This window comes from Tamandua tetradactyla, chromosome 19 (assembly GCF_023851605.1).
Source record: "Tamandua tetradactyla isolate mTamTet1 chromosome 19, mTamTet1.pri, whole genome shotgun sequence".
Lineage (NCBI taxonomy): Eukaryota > Metazoa > Chordata > Mammalia > Pilosa > Myrmecophagidae > Tamandua > Tamandua tetradactyla.
Genome location: NC_135345.1, coordinates 28,329,291 through 28,346,540, shown reverse-complemented (window position 1 = coordinate 28,346,540; position 17,250 = coordinate 28,329,291). Strand labels below are relative to the sequence as shown.

General features: G+C 37.0%; 1 long non-coding RNA gene across 9 annotated transcripts in view; it reads right to left on the bottom strand.

Moving 5' to 3' along the window:
- The window catches only part of LOC143663535 (uncharacterized), a 550,609-nt gene that overhangs the window by 334,552 nt on the left and 198,807 nt on the right, over positions 1-17,250 (bottom strand). The window contains exon 4 of one of the 9 annotated variants that reach the window (XR_013166000.1): positions 5,110-5,197. The exons of the other annotated variants lie outside the window; for them this stretch is intronic. This is a non-coding gene — a long non-coding RNA (uncharacterized LOC143663535). Of the gene's footprint in view, positions 1-5,109; positions 5,198-17,250 lie in introns of those variants that run through there. 9 annotated transcript variants of the gene reach the window in all.

The window sequence follows — 17,250 nt, the reverse complement described above, 5'->3', positions numbered from 1 at the left end:
TTCCTACTTTATAGATAAAAAAAAAAGCTGTTGCTTAGACAGATTAAATGACTAGTACATGTGGAATCTAACCATATCCTCACATACAAGTCCATTTTTCCAATTAAAGAAATCAACTGTTACAAAAATTAGAAAGCTATAATGATACTGAGAAGAAAATATATTTGAATTATTAAAACCTGGTACACCTTACCTAGTCTTATATATACAAAAACAGGTAAAAATTAAAGAAGAAATTTTAACTTGGTTTCTGTTCTAGTTTGCTAGCTGCCAGATTACAAAACACCAGAAATGGACTGGCTTTTAGTAAAAGGGGATTTATTGATTTAACATATAGTTACTCAGAGGAAAGGCAGCTAACTTTCAACTGAGGTGCTTTCTCACATGGAAAGGCACAAGGTGATCTCTGCTGGCCTTCTCTCCAGGCCTCTAGGTTCCAACACCTTTCCCCAGGGCGATTCCTTTCTGTATCTCCAAAGGCCTGGGCTGAGCTGAGAATGCTGAGATGAGGTAAGCTGAGTTGCTTGGGCTGTGCTACGTTGAGCTCTCTCATTTAAGCTCCCAGCCAATTAAATCAAACATCATTCATTGCAGCAGGCATGCCTCATAGCTGACTGCAGATATAATCAGCAACAGATGAGCTTCACATACAATTGGCTCATGTGCACAGCAACAGAACTAGGTACCTTCACTTGGCCAAGTTGACACCTGAATTTACCTACCACATGTCCACCCCTTGTCAACTTGGCAACTACATGCATCACCATAAACAATATTAAAGTGCAAAAAATTCTCTAAATTTGCAAAACAAGTTATCTAATGCCAATATTCAAAGGCAGACAGTCACAGAATACATGTTTTCATTTCCATAGGGAGAAACTGGAAGGAACACAGGAGTCACAAGACTCAAACAGTTCTAAAACCTGCTGAGAAAATTCCATTGGATGTCAAAGTATGAAAGTCATTTATCCTTCAGCTTTAGAAAGTGGCAGTCCCACACTTTCCAAGGGGCTATGCAGTGGCCCACCTCTTTCCGAATCAACCTCAGTGGACATTGAAGAAATCACCCTTTTCTCAGGTCCACCCTCTCCACACACTGGGACCACACCTGGGCTCTCTGCCATTTCTGGGGCACATGCTCACCATGTGGTGGCAGCCAGGCTCTCCCCAGTCCCCAAGGAGCATACTGTACCTTTTCCAAGGCCTGAGGCTGCACAACTCTTCCACTGCAATGAGGTGGGAGTTCATCCTCACCCCTCAGGGCAAATTCCTGGCCCAAGGTTTCTTGGCTTCAGATCTGAACTTCCATGGTTCTTACTCTGCAAACTCCAATTTGTCCCTTTTGTGTCCCCCTTTGTCCAGATTGGCAGTGATTCCATTTACACCAATAGTCTCTTCAAGCACTCCAGGACTTCTCCATTATTCTCCTCACAGTTCCTCTAAAATCTTCCCCTTATCCATCAAAAACACTGGTCCAACATGACTGATATTTGCAAACTGCAGCAACACCGCACTTCTCCGGTACCAAATCTGTTCTAGTTTGCTAGCTGCCATAATGCAACACACCAGAGACAGATTGACTTTCAGTAAAAGGGGATTTATTGATTTAACATTTAGATCTTCAGAGGAAAGGCAGCTGTCATCTGAGGTTCTTTCTTATGTGGTAAGGCACAGGGTGATCTCTACTGGGCTTCTCTCCACCTGGGGGTGATTCCTTTCTGCATCTCCAAAGGCCTGGGCTGAGCTGCCAGTGCTGTGATGAGGTATGCTGAGCTGCTTAGACTGTGCTACGTTGAGCTCTCTCATTTAAGCTCCTGACCAATTAAATCAAACATCATTCATTACAGCAGGCATGCCTACTAGCTGACTGCAGATATAATCAGCAACAGATGAGCTTCACGTACCATTGGCTCATGTCCACAGCAACAAAACTAGGTACCTTCACCAAGCCAGGTTGACAACTGAATCTAACTACCGCAGTTTCTAAATACCAGTCCCCACCAAAACAATCAGAGTTCTTTGGGAAGATGGTTAATTTCAAGTCTGCAGCAGGAACAATACAGTATGATCATGAAACATCCTCCCCCATAAACCATCAGAAAGTGGCCCACCCCTACTCCACATTCCCCCCCCACCTCAAAAAAGTAGTAGCAAAGAAAGAATTTAGAGATTATAGCCAAGTACTTCTGGGAAAAAAAGAAAACAAAAGTTCCTCCCAGAGAAAATGAACAGGCTCACTCTTGTGTGTTTCCTATCAGTTACTTTCCAGATGGGAGCATTTATTATGGTTATCATTTCCCTGTTCCAAATAGGAGGGTTTGTTATGTTTATCATGTCCCTACTCCACAAGTATACATTGGTTGTTTATTGGGGTTGGGAATAGAGAGACATGGTGTCCTTCTTTTAGTTCATAGGTCACTGGCTTAAGAGGAGTAATAAATTTTCACAAATCTAACATGCCAATGGAAAGGAGTGTGAATCACCCACATAGCCTCAATATTAAACTAGAGACAATGTCTATATGGAGAAAAGAGAATATGGAAATATGTAGCACAGGAGTGACTAACACTATAACAGATATTGCTAGTTCAAATATTTGTGTGCTTTGGTAATTCCCAACCTCTTTTTTTTTTTCTTAGACTGAGATGATGTGACTGTGCTTTAGCCAATAAATGAGGGTAGAAATGATATAGACTCCTTCCAGACAAAATACCCCGCACAATCCTCCAGCTCTGTTTTCTACTTTGGTTGGGAGAGGTCACATGCTCTAGATGGCCTAACTACAATACGGAAACAGTTCAGATCTGGGAGCTATTGTTTGGAGGCGAACCAAGTGGAGTGACTCAGCACTGCACAACAAAAAATTAATTTCTCTGATGTGAAGCCACTGAGAACATGAAGTTTGTGTGGCAGCCAATATTACTTTTTGTACCATATATATCTTGAGGTGTTATAAATAATCACACACTCTGCGCTCAAAGATGTGTTGTCTACTGGAAAAGATAAAACACGCACAATGGTACTTTAAAGATGGCCAGATTTTACTTGGAATCTCTATTATTGAGCAGTAAAATCTGAGTCCCCTCAACCTGAATATGGGCCAGTCTTCTTGATTTGCATCAACAACAGAATATGTAGGAAGTGATTTTTGATGCTTGATCACTTAGAAAGCTTCTGGTTCTACTTAAGCCTTTTGAAACCTATGTTCTTGGAGCTCTAAGTTTCTACTTAAGAACCCCAATTTGTGCAAGGCCACCAAGCGATGAGAAAACCCAATCTAGCCACGTAGAGAGACCATGTACAGACAGATGGAGAAAAATATGGTTGACTGGTCCCTGGATTCTCTAACTCCTACGCTTTTGCTAAATCTTAGTTGAGTTACCAGATATCATAGAAGAGAGACAAGCCATCACTGATCCATCCTCACAAAATTCTTGTATTTCAAAATAACGAGGCTTAAAATGATTGACATTATGCATTGGGATATTTCATTAGACAGCAATAAACTGGAAAATATGCATTAATATATGAATATAGTATAAATTTACTATAAATATACATGTGTGTGTTTATGTATGTTAGGCATGTATGCACATGTTAGAAATGTTAATAGATTATAGCCATAAAATAAGAAAATTTCATAAAAATACAAATTCATTGCTGAAAGAATACAACAGAAGAAGAAATTACTTTCAGCGGTAGAATTGTTACGGGAGGAAATCTTACTAGACTATAATCACAGAATCCATCTGATCTACCACTATTCGTATACCTAGCATGTTGCCCATCACAAGACTGATGCTTGTGAGTGTTAATAGATGACTGATGCTTGTGAGTGTTAAGTTAATAGATGGAATAAATTCACAAATTTTATTGCAACTTAGAAGAATCCTAAAGGAGAGCCTGGATTTTCTCAAATAATGAGTTATGGAAGTGAACAAAGAGCAGAAAATTCTAGGCCAGTGATGCAGCATGATTACCCCAAAACACAGAGGGAGGTATATATGGAGACCCCAAAGAGAAAAGAAAAGGCATCTGATGTGGTTGCACACCAGAGTGTAAGAATAGTAAGAAAGAATGCAGAAAAGATCCGCTATGGTTTGAAAGCAGACACAAATAGTTCTTATTTCATTTGACAATAATTGAGAAATCCTACAGTTTCTTTTCTGGTAAACGCAGTATCATAAGAATTGTTTGTGAGGAAGGTAGCAGAATTTAGGAATCTGAAACAGATTGGCACATCAGTTTTATTCATTGTGAGTCAAGAAGTAAGTTTTAAGTAGTCATGTGAGGAATTCAGTTATGGGAAAAAAAAAAAGCAACCAGAACAAATCATTAATGAGGTATTCACAGTCTTCTTCATTCAGTACGGCAGAGATAGGAGAGGTCTGATAACATGTCTTGTCCTTTGCAACACACAACTATAGAGTGTGTGTTAATTCCAGGGACATAGTTAACATGGATACATTTTGACTTATTATGCACATACTTAAAATACTGAATAAATGTGTGGACATTCCCTCAGAACATCCCACGATGGTAAAACTGGCCATATAATATCTGAATATATGCTTTTTATTTCCAGGGAAATGTGGTTATTTCCATTGAAACAACAATAAATTGAGTGCTTTATTTATGACTGTGGGTTTGCTACAGATTTCAACAGTAGGAATGTGACTTTCTCTGCTGGCACCTCGGCTGTTCTGTAGGCTATATTAAGCCAACGTATGTAATGAGGAGTGGAGCAATAATTAAATCGCTGGAGTGTCACTTTTCTCTCAGCATCATTGCTTCTCTAAACAGACCAGCAAGAAAAGTCAGTTCTGAGGCTGTAGGCAGCTTAATTATTTTTTGTTCCTCCCAAGACTGTTATTTGGAGCATCCAAGATGATCATTTAGCCACTTTGTATTTTTCTTAAAAAATGAAATATACTATCAAAAAATTCAAGTGTCAAACTAGAAATTGTACAAATTGAACTAGCTTAGAGATAATTTTTAAATGGCATCAGAAACGGCAACCTAATTTTCCTCAACAGAGATACTGAGTTCATGAAAGAAAAGAGGCTGATGATTTTAGATTAAATATGGAAATTTTATTTCATTTTAACTGTATTAACATCAGTGTGTTTTTTTTACAACTTGACTCTGGGATATATATACAAAATCCATAATGTCAATTTCAGGATATCCCTTCAAACTGCAAAAAAAAAAAAAAAAAAAATGAAGATTGTAAACACATCCCAGTGATTAACTGATCAATTATATTTTAAATGAATATCATGATTTTCAGGCTAAGCCATCCTCATTTAGAAAAGGCCTCTAGGAAAATGTATACAATTAAACACCTTCAGTTGTTAAACTAACAAACTCACATATACAAACATACAGAAACATATAACTAAATTCTGAGGGGAAAAATAATATGTGTTAGCACAAAACATAAATAATGCATCATTAGTAAGGAGTAGTTAGAAAGGACCACACTTTTTTTTTTTGACTTTTTGTTCTAATCAGTTACTTGGTTACTGTTTTCTTTTTACAGTCTTGCGTTAGAATCTGTATTTCAGAGTGGCCGTACTTGACAGTGTGTAGCACACAAATGAGTTGGATGCATAAATCTCTTTGTGCATAATCTATTTCTATGACCATAGCTGTTTCCTTACACATATATGCAGTACCTACATGGTCCCAGACACAAATACCTGCACGTGCGTAATACATGAAAAAGTAAGAAGTTAAATTATCTTCTCCTTTCACCTTTTTCTCTTTTCTCTCTCTCTCTCTCTCTCCTTTTTTTTCCCACAGCTCCAAAAACTTGACCTCTTATCTCATTTATCTTTTTCTCCATTCCTCTTTTGCTTCACTGTGTTGTCATGTTTTTCCTTTTTAGTAGAAGGAAAAAGAATATTCCACAGCTGTCCTAGAGGCACTTTTTATTGTTTCTTTAAAAAAAAAAAAAAAAGAAAAAAAACCTTTTTTTTTTTCCCCTGCAGTGACGGCAGCACTTATTAATCTTTTTCTTCCCCTTGGTCTCAGTGGTTCTTTTTCTCTTCCACTCTTCCCATTGGAAATCGGTAGGTGGTAAAAATTATTTCTTTCTTCCAGGTGTCTGTGCTCCGTTGGGATTTAGAAAAAGTGCTGGGTTTGATGCTGATCTCCCCGGTGCAAAGGGGGAAAAATACATCAGTGGAGCCGTGCTTGCTCTGAAGAGCCAATAAGTGTTAAAGCATCTTTCAAATTCTAGGTCAGCAGTGAAGCATAGAGAAAGCCTTCTTTATAAAGAAACCTCATGTTCTGCCTAATTATTTTGAGTTGCAAGAAGGAGCTGCTGTCACCTTTCCTGGTTAAAGTAGTTAGGTTTAATGAGCTTCATTCCCACAGTTGTGTCTGGGTTTCTAATGTTTTCCAAGCCTGCAACATTTTTCTAGGTGGTTGTCTCTTTTGAATAATGTTCAATTGGTAAAAGCTGCGAACAGGGGACTGTCTTACTATCCTGAGTTTCCCTACTTCTCTGATTCTGATTACATACTGACTGTCCTCACGGTCCAGCGTTAATGGAGCCCTGGTGAACTTATTTTTCCTTGCTAAATTTCAAAAGAGGCAGTGACCTATTTTTATTGATGTTTATAACAAGAGAAAAATGTAGTGGATGATATTGTGTGCACTCAGAAAGAGAGAGGAACAAAGACTTTTTGAGAGCAGAAATTGGTTTAAGCCCCAGCTCTGGTCCAAATCTGTTCAATTATTCATGTGTTTTCAGATTGCTTCCTTATCTGTGAAATGGGAAAACTAACAATAGTTCCATCCTGAGATTTTTTTGCAGGTTAAATGTTGTAATACACGTAAATTATTTGCAATTTTGACGCATTGTAAATGTTCACTATGTATTAGTCATCATTATAATATTTTTCATAATCTTTTAGAATATTAAAACATCAAAATACCCTGGGATTACCTCATCATGTGTTGAAATTTAATTATTGATAAAATTGAGAACCTGCAAGGATAAATGTTTAGATCAAGATCTCTTCTCTAGTGATCTTATGGGAAAATTTAAATAAATAGTGGTGTCCCATGTACAGCATTAAGTTTGGATCAATTGATCAGGAAATATGTTTTATTAAATTGAGTCACACTGAAATAAAAAGCATGACTAAGAACATGACGCTAATTATTTTGTGTCAATAAGTGCATTATCAGGAATGTTAAAGAAGGTCCAAAGTCACAGAACAAAGTAATCAAGTAGCCAATTCAGTCAAGTTTCACTTGGAAGTTTGTACTCTATTTTTGTCTTAATGCATAAATCAGCACATTAAAAATAGAAATCTACTTTTCTAAAAAAATGTTTACTTTGATGATACCCAGTTAACCACATGTAAATGACTGGTGAATTGCTAACTGGTAACCCATTGATTCCTAAATAACAAGTTGGTTGAAAACCCCATTGATTTTCTTCTAACTTGTTATTGTTGTGTGTGTGTGTGTATGTGTGTGCAATGTTTATGTGCAAAAGTAAACATGACCTCTCTTTTCTGACAGTAGTGCATCTATATAAGATATTTTTAAATGTCTTCTGAAAACAACAAGTATTTTATCTGATATATGTGGAGAATGGCATTGCTGGTTATACCTATTTATATATAATCTTATATATAAGGGTATATTTTCTCTTTGACAGTGTCCTTGCAATTTCTCTTAGAGTTTATGAAACAAATACTTAGGAGTAAATGTCAAATTTTAGTATACTCTAAAATTTTCTTTTTTACAGGCTGAACAGAGAAGTCAATAGACTTTAGTGCCATCATACTGGCAGGCTCTGCCTAGGGAATTTCCAGATTCCGTTATAAGAATTCCCTTATAAGAATTTCTGAATTTCCCTTATAAGAATATCAAATAAATCAGATATACATTTATTTTAATATTTTTCAAATATATAAATTAGCATGACACACTTCATTGGTATTACTGTTAAAGAAAAGGTTATTGCTTAAGAAAAGTTTCATCATGACCTTGAGCATATTTCAATTAAAAATAAACACTTAGGCATTTCTTCATCTGTTCAGCACCCAAAGTGCCCACTTTTCAGCATGTAGACTTGTATCTTTGGCTTTGCTTTTGGCTACTTTTCTTTTGATTTTTCTATCAAAATCTGCCCCACTCTTTATGTTCTGCATCCCATTCAAATTACCATCTAAAATACCCCACTTCTGAAATTATTTCTAGCGTTTCATGATTTTCGCTATCTGTAGGCTCAATCATAATACACTGTTTGCCGTTCCCTATTTGGGAAAATGCTTTTAATATAGGGTTGCCGGAATTAGCAAATAAAGATGGAGCAATAAGCATAGTTCATACTTATACTAAAAAAAATTATTTATTCATTTGAAATTCAAATTAATCTTGGCATCATGCATTTCGTTTGGCAACCTTATTAATTCACGTTCTTGGTGAAACTTCTTGGAAAAGAATGTCTTTTATTGCCGTCTCCACTCCTTTACCTCACATTTTCTCTGCATACCTCTCCGAACTGACTTCACTTTCAACATTCCAATGAAACAACTTTTTCCAGGACCATCAACGCTATCAATGTGGTCGAATCCAATTGTCACATTTCTGTTCAAATTCCATTGACCTCTGCACAGTATTCAATACACGGTGTCACATTTTCCTTGAAATGTTTCTTGTTTAAACTTTGTGGCACTATATTCTCCAGTTTTTTGTTTGCATTGCCCTTTTTATTGGCTGTGGCTTTCCACTTTCCTTTGCAGTTACTTTTGGGCTGTTTAGCTTCCAATTTGAAGACTACCAGCATAAGACATTCTTCTGTCACCCTTTATCTTTTCAATCAATAAAGTTTCTTCAAGAGAATCTATTCAACCTAGTGCCATTCAATATCATCCTCTGGATGCCAATGACTCAAAGCTGAATTTCAAGCCTTAAGTGTTACTTGGAATCCGCAGTCCAACATACTCATCCATTTACTTGATATATCCTCATGGGTGCTTATTAGGTGATTTAAAACTGATTGCAAGAAGAACATGAAGAATGCTTGATTCATCTTTCTCCACTCTAAATCTTCTTTTCTAGTCTTTCCCAACTCAGTAAAAAGCACAAAATCTCACCAACTTCCCGCAAAATACACAGAAAAATTCTGGATTCCCTCTTTTCCTTATTCATATATCAAATTTATCAGAAAATGTCTGAGGACTTGAGATCCAAAACTTATCCTGTTTTGGTCCAATCCATCCGCATTTCTAAAACCCTAATCCAAGCCATATTTTTCACTGCAATTCACATTGTAGTGACACTTCTTCTACTAGTGGTAAAGAGAAAAGTCAAAAAGTAAATGCCATTAAATTCATGTCCTTTTTTATTTAAAAGCTTAGCTAGAAATTAGAAAATGTAGAATTATGCAAAAAATGTGTGTGTGTGTGTGTGTGTGTGTGTGTGTGTGTGTGTGTGTGTGTATGCAGGTACTGGGAATCGAACCCGGGTTTCTGGTGTGGCAGGCAAGAACTCTGCCTGCTGAGCCAGCACAGCCTGCCTGCAAAACATACTTTATAGATAAGATCAGTATGGGATTTATTTTCAAGGTTTAGATATCATGATTTGGAAATGTACCTAATCATTTACATTTTTCATATTTTAAATTATGAGTAGAAACTAAAATATAAGATGACCTCATCCCTAGATTCAAGCAGTTTCTAAATTAACTGAAAGGTATTCACTTTAATTTAAAAAAAAATAAATAGCTCTATGCAGTAAGTCTGCAAAGAAAAATGAATACAGGGAAGTAAAAATAATCTAAGTCAAGTTGAGTTCTTAAAAAAGGACTCAGAGATGAGCACCCAGTGCCAAGGGAACTGCTTGGAATAAGAGTGAATAGGCCCAGGGTCAAATAATAATGTAGACACAATCTGGGTTCTTGAAGGAGAGTCACTTATTTGTTTTCTATTTCCTTTGTACTTGTAAGAAGCCTCAATAAAACATTCAGATAGTATCACCATATTCACAATATATATAATTTTTTTTTAAAACCTGGGACTTCAGGTGTGCAAAAAGAGGATTAACTGGGAGTGACTAAATTCAAATAGACATGAGGTAGCATATACTGAGTACTTAATATGTGCGCTGGATGCAATCTGCTAGGTAGTTTTACAAGGATCATCTTTCCAAGACCTTACAATGTTTTCAGACAGGAACTGTTATTAACATCTTTTTAAAGACAAGGAAAGGTCAAATTCAGAAGAGATAAACAACTTGCTAAAGCCCACACAGACATGAGGTGATGCAATCAGGATTTGAACCCAGGGCGTGCAACTCTCAAAACTACATTCATAACCACAGCACTTTGAAGAGTCTACAATAGCATGACAATAGCTAAGTGCAGATATATTATAGCAAAGTGAAAATAACATAGAAACTTTTTTTCATGTCAACTTCATATCTCTAGTGTGGCTTTAGGCAATGTTCTGAAACTATGTTCCCTTGAGGGTTTAATAAGTGTTTCATGCAAAAAGGCCTGTGTTCAAATACACTTCTATTGTATCCTACCAATTTGTTACTCTTGGGTATTTGTATTGCATTTTTTCAATTTTTGAAAAGTTCTTCCTAAAAGTTATTAAACAAATAAAAATGATTAATATTCTTGAGACTGCAGTGTTAACCAGCAGAAATTTTTCTTTAAAATGTGAATATACAATTAGAAACAGACTCAAAAGAATAAGGATGGCATTCCAAAATAAATCAATGTAGCGAAAGCCATAATATCTTTTTAGGTATTAAGAACAATTTTAATAATGCAACAACAATAATAATAGTAAAATACAGTGATCACATAACCTGGCTAGTCCAGAGTTCTAAGACCTTGCTTCTCATTGTGTTCTTGGACCAGCAGCATTATCATCACCAGAAGCCTAATCGAAATACAGACTCTCAGGTTTCACCTCAGAGCTATGACTTCTGAATCTGCATTTTAACCAGAAACCCAGGCAATTTGTATGCTCATTAATATTGAGAAGTACTGCCTAAGGTATTTCTTAGACTTAGAATAAACTGAATCACCTGGAGAACTGGTTCAAAATGTATGTTCCTGGTGGGTCCAACCCCCAGAAGATTCTAATCGGTTATTTCTTGGGCAGGTTCCAGGAATTTTATTGTCAACAAGTGACCCAGGTGATCCTAAAAGGTCAATGCCCAGAATTCACTTTGGCAGTGAATTTGGCAGTCGGCTAGGTCTAGTTCTTTATTAATTTTGGGATATGGGAAGAGAGACACATTCCAGTGCTTGGAATCACAAGGTTTTCAATGTACTTTGATTGCCATCATCTTTGGAAAGGAGTTTTTCAATTCCATAATCCAAGTTGCCCATGAGCTCTTTTTTATTTGTAAATGACTCCCAAATCTCTGCTTAGAATGCTCATCCAAGTCTTAGATTCTTATATCTAACCACGTATGAGGCAATTCCCATTGTTTGGTTTCTAGGGTCACAAGCTCTTAGTCTTTACTGCACTTCCTGGGTCCTTTTGAGAAAGCATCCTCAGGGAGTGCAAGGGTAGTTCAGTGGTAGAATTCTCACTTGCAATGTGGGAGACCCAGGTTCGATTCCTGGGACCCATGCACTTCCCCAGAAAACAAACAACATAACAAATGGTGCTGCAATAATGGATAATCACATGGAAAAAAATGAAATGTGACCCCCACCATAGAGCATACAAAAAAAAAGCATCCTAAGTAATACAAGTGTGAAATTTGAAAGCCATCACATATACCTTTGCTCCCCTTCCCTGTGCACCTTCCTCACCACAATCACTGGTTCTTACTCATTTGAGTTCTATTTCTCAACTTCATTTCCTTCTTCTGTTTCTGCTACCATTGTTTTAGCTTAGACCCCAACATTTCTCAACTGGAAAACTTTGAAATTCTTCTAATTGGTCTCCTAACTCCAGTTTTGTCATCCTTGACTTCATTCTCCCTAAAATAGCCAGTGAGCTAAATATTCAAATACAACTGTCACTTTTCTCATATAAAATCACTTTAAGTTCATCACTGCCATCAAGATAAAGTTGAACCGTCTTAATAGGCATACCCAACCTCTATAAGCTCCTATCAGCAACACTTTTTACCACTCAGAGCTGCCCACTTAGTCAACTACCAGCACCAAAAGCTTGTGGGTTTTTTTTTTTTTTTTTTTTTTTTAGCTTTTTTTAAATTTTTTTTATTACTCAAAAAAAAGAAAAGAAATTAACACAACATTTAGAAATCATTCCATTCTACAAATGCACTCAGTAATTCTTAGTATCATCACACAGATGTATGATCATCATTTCTTAGTACATTTGCATCGATTTAGGAAAAGAACTAGCAAAACAGCAGAAAAAGATATAGAATGTTAATATAGAGAAGAGAATTAAAATAATAATACCAATAAAAAAAATATATATATAAAAAGGAAAAAGAAAAAAACAAAAACAAAAGATACAAACACACAAACAAACAAACAAAAAACCATATTTCAGGTGCAGCTTCATTCAGTGTTCCAACCTAGTTACATTACACTTAGGTATTATTGTGCTGTCCATTTTTGAGTTTTTGTATCTAGTCCTGTTGCACAGTCTGTATCCCTTGAGCTCCAATTACCCATTATCTTACCCTGTTTCTAACTCCTGCTGGTCTCTGTTACCAATGATATATTCCAAGTTGATTCTCGAATGTCGGTTCACATCAGTGGGACCTTACAGTATTTGTCCTTTAGTTTTTGGCTAGACTCACTCAGCATAATGTTCTCTAGGTCCATCCATGTTATTATATGCTTCATAAGTTTAGTCTGTCTTAAAGCTGCATAATATTCCATCGTAGGTATACGCCACAGTTTGTTTAGCCACTTGTCTGTTGAGGGACATTTTGGCTGTTTCCATCTCTTTGCAATTGTAGATAATGCTGCTATAAACACTGGTGTGCAAATGTCCGTCTGTGTCTTTGCCCTTAAGTCCTTTGAGTAGATACCTAGCAGTGGTATTGCTGGGTCATAATCCATTCTGCCATTCTATGTCTTTTGATTGGGAAATTCAGTCCATTAACTTTTAGTATTATTACTGTTTGGATAGTATTTTCCTCTACCATTTTGGCTTTTGTATTATATATATCATATCTGATTTTCCTTCTTTCTACACTTTACTCCATACCTCTCTCTTCTGTCTTTTCGTATCTGACTCTAGTGCTCCCTTTAGTATTTCTTGCAGAGCTGGTCTCTTGGTCACAAATTCTCTCAGTGACTTTTTGTCTATAAATGTTTTAATTTCTCCTTCATTTTTGAAGGACAATTTTGCTGGATATAGGAGTCTTGGTTGGCAGTTTTTCTCTTTTAGTAATTTAAATATATCATCCCACTGTCTTCTAGCTTCCATGGTTTCTGCTGAGAAATCTACACATAGTCTTATTGGGTTTCCCTTGTATGTGACAGATTGTTTTTCTCTTGCTGCTTTCAAGATCCTCTCTTTCTCTTTGACCTCTGACATTCTAACTAGTAAGTGTCTTGGAGAACACCTATTTGGGTCTATTCTCTTTGGGGTGCGCTGCACTTCTTGGATCTGCAAATTTAGGTCTTTCATAAGAGTTGGGAAATTTTCAGTGATAATTTCTTCCATTAGTTTTTCTCCTCCTTTTCCCTTCTCTTCTCCTTCTGGGACACCCACAACACGTATATTTGTGCGCTTCATATTGTCATTCAGTTCCCTGATCCCCTGCTCAAGTTTTTCCATTCTTTTCCCTATAGTTTCTGTTTCTTTTTGGAATTCAGATGTTCCATCCTCCAGTTCACTAATTGTAGCTTCTGTCTCTTTAGATCTACCATTGTAGGTATCCATTGTTTTTTCCATTTTTTCTTCTTTGTCCTTCACTCCCATAAGTTCTGTGATTTGTTTTTTCAGATTTTCTATTTCTTCTTTTTGTTCAGCCCATGTCTTCTTCATGTCCTCCCTCAATTTATTGATTTGGTTTTTGAAGAGTTTTTCCATTTCTGTTCGTATATTCAGCATTAGTTGTCTCAGCTCCTGTATCTCATTTGAACTATTGGTTTGTTCCTTTGACTGGGCCATATCTTCAATTTTCCGAGCGTCATCCATTATTTTCTGCTGGTGTCTGGGCATTTGATCAGATTTCCCTGGGTGTGGGACCCAGCTGGTTGAAAGGTTTTTCTGTGAAATCTCTGGGCTCTGTTTTTCTTTTCCTGCCCAGTAGGTGGCGCTCGTGGCGCTCATCTGTCTGCACGGTAGTCGGCCCGGGAAACCGCGCGTGCAGGCGGGGGTCGCTGACCGCCGCGGCTTGGGAGATTGCCAGTCCTAATTGCCCAGCTGGCCCAAAACGCCAAGCGTGACGGGAGGGCCCCGCTATCCAACGTTCCCAGTCAGACCGGGGAGCCACATGCGTGGAGGGGACCCCAGTCGCCAGCCGCCCCGGCCGGGAAAACACGCGCCCCTCGGGTATCTCACTGCAGCAGATTCTCCCTGCCCGTTCAGCTGTTCCAGAATGGGGTACGCTGTCTTTTTGGTCTCTGTCGTGACTCTGGGAGCTGTTTCATATTGTTTCTGTTTCTTTAGTTGCTTTTCTGGAGGAGGAACTAAGACCCGCGCGTCTTACTAAGCCGCCATCTTCTCCGGAAGTCTCAAGCTTGTGGGTTTTGCCTACACAAAGTTGGGTTGTTTTTTAATCAGTGCCTTTCTTCATACATTTTCCCAGCTTACAGCCACACCCTCGTTCAGTGGTAGAATGCCCGCCTTCCATGCGGGAGACTCAGATTCTATTCCAGGACCATGCAACCCCCCCCCCCCAAAAAAAAACACCCTCACACCTTTGCTGCTTTTTTTTCCCCTCTAAAAATCATATTTAGGTATCAACTCCTCAGAGATCTTCCCTGATTTGGCTGCCTTTCACTGCAATAGCTTTTGTTGTCCCTTCCTTTGAGCTTTAAGCTCCCTTGTAATAAAAGTCAAACTGGTACACTCTAGATTGGATCTAGGCTTTGCTACTGATGAGCTGAGCTGTATGACCCATTACAATTTAATCAATCATTCTAGCTATGTGACCTCTAAAAATTGAATTAATCATCTCTTCACTTATTTTTCTTCTCATGGGAATTTGAGATAATTGTTTCTATCCCATAGATTTACCATGAGGATTCAGTGCTATAATGAATATAAAGTGCAGTAGGCTCTTTTCCTGGCCCAAAGTACACAATAAATATAAACTGGTGGAATTGGCAGCATTATAATTTTATCCTTATCAATTTATTTGAATTATAAACTTGGGTTCTTTATCTCTAGATATTTTTTATGCTGAAAGGCCCTTCTCTCTCTCTCTCTCTCTCTCTCTCACACACACACACACACACACACACACACACACACACACATATACACACATACTCTTTCTCTCTCCCTCTCCCTCTCTCCCTTCCACTCTCTGCCTCTCTCTCTCACTCTCTATTTCCATTCTCATTGCCACACTGCCAGACCCATGTGCATTCCTTACAGGATTTTTATGTAGTAAATGCTCAATAAAATGTGTGTTTAATAGAAAGGAGTGAGAATGTCCCCAACCTCCAAAAGCCAAAATTACTAGTGCTGGCAATCAGAAGATTCCAGAAGATTAATTACAGATTTTAAGTAAAATTTAGTCCTAATGGTGATTGAATAAAACAATTAAGTAGTGCTGATACCTATATGATGATGGTAATTCCAAAGTTCATTTTTCATCGCCATGTCATTAATAATCACATGATGCTTTTCAGTTACAATATCAGTTAATTTACCTGATGTTCATATTAGCCCCAAAAGGTAGAAAATGATCTCTTTTGGATAAATGACAAAATTGAAGCTCAGATTGGCTCAGGGACTTTTCCAAAACAATGCTAATAAATAACAGTTCTAGACATTTAACTTGATTTATAAATCTCAGGCTCTTGTTCTTTTTCTAGATTGAAATGACTACACTACTCCACACCCTTGTTAGTTAAATATATCCAGGATTTTTGTGGAGACAGTGGTCTTGTCTTTAAAATATGATTGACCTTTTCAGTAAAATGTCTTAGATTAAAGACATTACTTTAATATCTGTTGGGAAGTAAATGTCTAGACTTTTCAAATTTCTACATGTGTCCTTTTTTGTTTACATAGGGAACAATGTCGATAATTGTGGTTGCAGTAGGGATCTACCACAAGAGGTATATATTTTCAAACAATTTTTGTAAATCATTTTCAGGCTTCTGTCACTGCAGATTCTCACTGTGAATCCTTTGCTTGGTCATGCATAAGTGTATTTGCAATACTAGATATACAGGTTTGATATTTTTCTGTTAGTGATTGTTTCACATGTGAAACGTTTTGGTTGAGATGTTAAATGGTAGACATGTACTGTAGTGTGAGAAGTAATTTTAATCATGCATGATTGGTCACAAGACCTAATGTGCAGTAACTATTGCTGTTTTATTTAACAATTCCTTGTTGCTTTGTACATATCAATGTTTGGGTATAAAGATTGTGCATCTGTTCAACACACAGTATTTAAATTGACCAACCTAATGTTACAACTACTTTGAGGTGGCCAAATGTAAACTAAAAGGCTTAATTAAAGTGATACAATTTTGTATAACTTAGCATGAGCAGTTCAATAAATTTGGACTGCCATGCAAAATTTCTTAGAATTTTGTTATATTTGATATGCAACTTGGAACACTGGTATTGGAGAAATATCCTTATAGTACCAGTTCTATCAAGGCCAAATCAATTTTATGATTAAATTTCTTGTGTTTGTGAGTGTATACCTTCATGCCTCAAATGGTAAAAATACAACAAAGGAAAAATTGCCAATATCTGCTTGATACACCCAAAAGAAAACTTGCACTTTGAATGCTGAGCAATTTTTACATGCTGTTAACCATTTTAACATTGTTAAGTATTTCCATAGTTCCCAGAATACTAGTTTAATCCCTAACAGAAGGTTCACTTCAGGATTATGCTCTTTTCTCATCTCATGCTACATCTATGGAAATTCCCTACCTGTAAATATCAGACACCAAAACAAAATAAAACAAAAATTCATCTTAGTTTTGCCTGAAAAGTTTGAAGTTCATCCAGTCTTTCCAATTTTTCTTCAGTTACTGAGTTAAAAAGTATGAGAGAATTCCTTAAAATTTAAAGCAGGCTCCCTACCAGGTCAGTCATAGTTTGATATTACATCTTGAACATGTACTGC